Genomic DNA, 6433 nt, shown 5'->3' with positions numbered 1-6433 from the left:
ACCACAACAAAAAAATAGGCTGTAATGCCGTCTGGTCTGCTGACCGTCATGCTGTAGAACGGATGTGCTGCAAGACAATTTCTTTACTTTATGACACTAATCTTTATAATTCCAGGATGATAGTACTTTAAAATCATATCAACTCCTAGATGAGAATGTATCGTTTATTGTCAAAAAACAACCTGCATTTGTATAGTGCCTTTAATGTAGAAAAATGTCCCAGGGCACTTCACAGAAGTGTAATCAGACAAAAATTGACACTGAGCTAAAGAGGGAAATATTAGGAAAGGTGACTAAAAGCTTGGTCAAAGAGGTAGGTTTGAAGGAGGGTCTTTAAGAAGGAGAACGAGGTGGAGAAGCAGAGAGGTATAAGGAGGGAATTCCAGAGCTTAGAGCCTAGATGACTGAAGGCATAGTTGCCAATGGTGGGGTGAAGGGAGTGGGGGATGCACAAGAGGCCAGTATTAGAAAGTCACTGGGCATGATTTCGACCTTGAGCCAGGAAGTGGGGGGTGGGGGGAGATTTTTGGGTGCGAAGCCTGTAAGGTAAGTTGGCGGGTTGTGATTTGTGATCATGACCTTAATGAGGTCAACAAATTTTACTTCCAGGCTTTGAGTCCAGCAGCCCGCCTGATTGACAGGCTGGCTGGCTGTCGGCAGGAAGACTAGGTAGCAGGCTGCAGCCAGGGATCGGAGGGAGGGAGGGAGGGACCATGAGCCGGGGAAGACATTGGGGGGGACCAAGGAGAAGATTGGGGGCCGGGAGGAGGAGATTGGAGTGCCAGGAGGTGGAGATTGGGAGGGGAGGGCGGAGAGAAGATCGAGGGGCTGGGAGGTGGAGATCTGGGGTAAGGGAGGGCCGTGAAGGTCATCAGAGGACCGGGGAGGTGGTCAGGATGCCTGGGAGAAGATTGGGGCAGCTGGGAGGTGATCGGGGGGTCTGATGCCGGAACTTGGAGATTGGAGGTCCATCGAAGAGGTTAGAAATCGGAAGACAAGATCAGAGGTCAGGTGAAGAGTCGGAAGTAGGCGGGTGCCACCATCTGGGGTGGGGGGGGGGGTGAGGTCCACTATCGGGGTGGGGGTGAGGGTCGGGGTCGGCTGATTGTGGGGGTTCTGTTGGCCAGGTGAGCTTATTGGGCCTGGATGAAGCACTCCTGCTCCTCTGGACCCACAAGCAGTGCAATAAAGGCACTCACTTCATGGATCCAGCCCTTCCCGCCTACTTTCACCTGATGTGAATCGGAAGCGATGGGAAACCCGAACAGGTAAGGTTAAATTCATTTAAGTTTTCCAATACACAAATAATTAAGTAGCTCATGTATTTCAGTGAGGTACATTGCCCCTCTAAGTATTGGCCCGCCGGCTTTATGTGGGGGTGGGACTTCCTGGTGTCTGTTGTGCACACGCATACAAACATGCCTGGGTTAAACCCAGAAGTGGTAACGTTGGAGCCAGGATGCGGTCCCGCTCCAAAAAGCTTTTATTTTAACCTCCCACCCGCCTCCAACTCACCCGTTCTTGGGGGTTAAAGTTACCCCCATGGTATCTGAAACAAAGTTTCCTGGCTAGCCTATGCTTAGCAGATAACTTATCTTTGGCACTGTAGTATTTTAAAAAACAATTGTTTCTTGAAGACATTTGTGGGCAATAAAATATAGAACAAAGTTAAAACAATTAGTTACATTAAGAGTTAATTTCTCTCTGAACTAGAGTAAAGCAACGCAGAAGCCAGTTAATTGTCAAAGTCCATATGGATTTGTTAACAGTGGCTGCTTAGCTTCTAACCTCTACCATGGAATCATCTGAGCTCCTCTCATCTGCCTTCCTACACTTAATATATTGGCTCCAATCACTAGCCTCATCGGAGCAATGGAATAATGCATTGACTTCTCTTCAATGCCTTTTGTATAATCAAAATCAACCTCAAAGGAATAACCAACCTGATCGCAGTCATTAATCTCTTCTATTTTTAAACCATCAACCTCTTTTTTCATTAAGCATTTAAAACTATTAACAAAAGTGCAATGGCTTATTTTCAGTCCATATACATTATTAGCTTCAATGTGCAGAAATTTTCCATTACCAGAAGGTGAATCAACTTTTAACGCAGAAAAACGTCTTGAGATTTTCTACCCATTACAGAACTTATTTGCTCATTTGATCATGGAAAACTAATAATGTTATTATGCTGCAAAAAAAATAGGCTTCTCATAACCAATCACTACTCCTGCTCCAAAAAAAGTTTTATTGTCAAAGTTATTTGCTACCAAATGCTTCATAAACATTCTTAGCATAATGATAATCCTGGTCTTTAAAGCTTGACCATGGTGAAAAAATAAATTATAAAACTTTTCATTTGTGCAGTGTAGAAGGCCTCATGCACCCAGTTATGATTGGTTTCAAAACAACATTGGTGAAGGTCTGGCCTTCACATTATTTGTCCTAGATTGTGGGTACTGCATCCCACAGGGTGACCGTTTGGTGAAAGGGGAGAAAATGACTAACAAAATGGAGAATTAGTCTGGGAAAAAATACATACTTAAATGTAACTTTGGCAAAATATTTTACAAATTGTTCCAAATATTTTTCTATCTGGTATTACTAGTTACTAATCCTTTTCTGAATATTTGGTTCATACACCATAGATAAAATAATAAATATCAGAAAGTTAACTCCTTTTAATTTGTTTAGTTGCTTCACAATTGTCAGCCTTCCTCTTTTTAACTAAACGGCCAGAGCAAACTAATAACACTTTTCTAGTGCCTTTAATGTACAAAAATGTCCCAAGGAGCTTCTCAGAGGTGTAATAGAAACATAGAAAATAGTAGAAGGTGTAGGCCATTCGGCCCTTCGAGCTTGCTCCGCCATTCAATATGATCATGGTTGATCCTCTATCTCAATACCATATTCCCGCTCTCTCCCCATACCCCTTGATGCCTTTTGTGTCCAGAAATCTATCTAGCTCCTTCTTAAATGTATTCAGTGACTTAGCCTCCACAGCCCTCTGTGGTAGAGAATTCCACAGGTTCACCATCCTCTGAGTGAAGAAATTTCTCTTCACCTCAGTCCTAAATGTCCTACCCCGTATCCTGAGATTGTGACCCCTCGTTCTGGATCCCCCAGCCAGGGGAAACATTCTCCCTGCATCCAGTCTGTCTAGCCCTGTCAGAATTTTATATGTTTCAATGAGATCCCCTCTCATTCTTATAAACTCGAGTGAATACAGGCCGAATCAACCCAATCTCTCCTCATATGACAGTCCTGCCATCCCAGGGAACAGCCTGGTGAACCTTCGCTGCACTCCCTCTATGGCAAATATATCCTTTCTTATGTAAGGAGACCAAAGATGCACACACTACTCCAGGTGTGGTCTCACCAAGGTCCTGTATACCTGCAGTAAGGTATCCTTGCTCCTATACTCAAATCCTCTTGCAATGGAGGCCAACATACCATGATCAAACAAAAATGGATGCTGAGCCAAAGAAGGAGCTATTAGGAGGGGTGACCAAAAGCTTGGTGAAGAGTGGATTTTAAGGAAGATCATAAAGGTGGGGAGGTTCAGGGAGGGCATTCCGGAGCATAGGGAGAGCATGAGATGGCTGAATGCATAGTTGCCAATGATAGGGCAAAGGGAGTGGGGGATGCATGAGAGACCAGATCGGAGGCATAGAGAGCTCGAGGGTGTTGTAGGGATGGAGGAGGTTATAGCGATAAGGAGGGGTGAAGGTATAAAGGGATTTAGACAGGAGAATGAGAATTTTAAATTGGAGTCATTGAGGGACCGGGAGCCAGCAAGGACAGGGATGAAGGGTGAGTGGGACTTGATGTGAGACAGGGCATCAGATCTTAGGATGAGCTGGAGCTTAGGGACGGTGCCTGCCCAGGGAATAGTGCAGTCTGGAGGTAATAAAGGCAGGATTTGGGTTTTAGGAGAAGATGGGCTGAGATAGATCGAGTAGTTTTGAAAAAAATCTTCTTGAATTAGTGTTATTTCAGTTTTATATTGTCTTCATTTACATCAGTGTGTTTCATTTCAGTGGTTCATTGAATAATCTTTCACTATTTTGATGACTGCTCAGTAAATTGTTCTAAATAGTATTAGTGTTCTCTTGAATTGTTGAACCATCATCATTTTGAAGAATTTGTTCAGCAAATTTTCTAAGTAATTCATTTTCAGTTATTATTAAATCATTCAACTACATTGTCCACTGCATGGAGAATGCTGCCATTGTTTCTAGAAGAGTTTATTAAAATGTTGGCTATAAATTCTGAGCCATTCAGTCCACAATTGACTGGTTTTGCATCTTTCTTAACATCAAGACTGGGACCATGTAAGTGAGGTCGTATTAAACAATATCTTCTCACTGACACCTACTGTATAGCACTTACTCCATACCCAGTTTACTTAGAAGTTCAGAGTGCTACTGCTCATATGCACACACCTAGCCTGGTGCTCAACTTTTGGATGAAACCATCATGTTAAATGTGTGGTCTACTTCACCCATCACACACACAAAACCAATTCACTCAAGGTTTGTGTCATTAACCCGGTTGACCTAGTTTCATTCACATTGTGTTAGCTCCAGCTGTTGTACTGGAGCTGACCTGATACAATGTAGATCCCTACATAGCCTTCCCTTTTTGGAGTGTCTAATATAAGTCCAACAGGGGTGCCACCAGCACAAAATTGGTAATATAACAGCAGCATCAAAACTTTAACAAATAAAACTCAAGTTTTATTTTGAGAAGTCTAACCCAAGCTTATTTTTATGGTGGGGGGAGGAGTCAGTGATTGCTCAAAGAGATGTCAAATCTATTTTAATGGTAATTTCACAAAATTATTGGCAGTTGGATAAAGAAATGCTTTTCTGTTTTTGAAAGGTTTAAAAAAAACAGTTTATGCAATTACCATAGCATCATAAGAATCGATTTCATTTTCCTACAAAAGCAGATCTTCTAACTTTTATAAATTGTTCACCTGCATTTCTTTGTTTTCTGTTTCTCACGCCATTCCCTTATCGAAAGGTTGGTCTGGGAACTTGCCCCCAGATCTTTCCCAATGCTGCTCTGTAAATGGAAGACTTTGAGTGGCAGAGGATGACTTGCATTTCATCTTTCCCTTCTCTGTGGGAAAGGGTCCAGTTCCTACTTTGCAACTTATCCTTGATGGGACATCAGGCACTTGAATCTACCACTTGGGAATTGCAGCTTTGCCAAGTATTGGATTTGACAATCATTGAATTTTTGATCAAAATTCGATCTTTTTTTTATGTATTTATGTTTTAAAAAAATAATAACTGCACGTGCTTAACTGGGTTTGCAATCTGGGTCCTGCTGATCATAAATGTGATTCCTAATGCTCTCCCAGTTTGGATTTGTTGGTGCAAACCTGCATTTTATTTTTTTTGACACCGTTGCTTAGAACACTGGCGTGTTGCGCCACCACACTACCCCACCAGGGTGTATTAAATAAGAAAAGCATTCTGTCTCCAAGGGCTTTCCTTCACTTCCCTCACGTTCATAACAATGATTACCATCTCCACCCATCATTAGTTTAATGCCCAGACATGTCCACCCTCTAAATCAACTGTTTTGAACAAAAGCTTCCTCCCAGCTCCATCACTTTTTTTAAAAACCAGTCCACCAGTGTAAGAGAGCGCATTCCTCATAGTCTTTACCAAAATGCTATTGTGCAGCTTTAAATGTTTTCCTGTTTACTGGAAAATAACTAAAAGCCACGGCCTAAAACCAATTGGAAACATTGCAACTGTATTTCAATTGCTGTTGAAAAGTAAGTAACTGCCTTTTGTTTCATGTTTAGTTATCATTCGGTTTTACATTGAAAATCTACCCCTCTGGACTCTGAATACAGCACTATATTTCATTCTTATATAGAATATTTATTTTCATATTTTTAATTGGTGTTAACTGCTTTTAATTAGGAAGTACAGCACCCATTTTACAAAGAATCAGCATTAGATTAGTGCTTGCATCTGCCAAGGCAGGACTGACAACGAATACTGGGGGAGCAGGGAGGTTTGTCCAGGTGTAGAGTAAATTTCAAGCAATGTTTTCCTGCGCATGAAAGAATGCCTATGGTACACGAGTATTGCAACCATCACCCTCAATCCTCAGAGTCAGCATTAAATAATAAGTCTACTTACAAAACCTTGAGAGATGATGATAGCTGAACTCAAATAGAATGAGCTTTTAAATGGGTCTGTGGTAATTGTTTTAGTTTTCCATATTGATGCTGAGTCAGCATCATTGGTTGTTGAGCACAATATGTAAGTGTTTACGTGAAGGCTGCAAATCGTTTCTTGTTGAAGGGATGTGTGCAGATGCAGAGCTCTGATTTGAGCCCTGGTTCTGGTATGAGCGAAAGCTACTCCTAATTGGCTAGGAGAAGCATAATGATTTATAAGAATGA

This window comes from Heptranchias perlo, chromosome 18 (assembly GCF_035084215.1).
Source record: "Heptranchias perlo isolate sHepPer1 chromosome 18, sHepPer1.hap1, whole genome shotgun sequence".
NCBI lineage: Eukaryota > Metazoa > Chordata > Chondrichthyes > Hexanchiformes > Hexanchidae > Heptranchias > Heptranchias perlo.
This window is presented reverse-complemented; position numbering follows the sequence as displayed.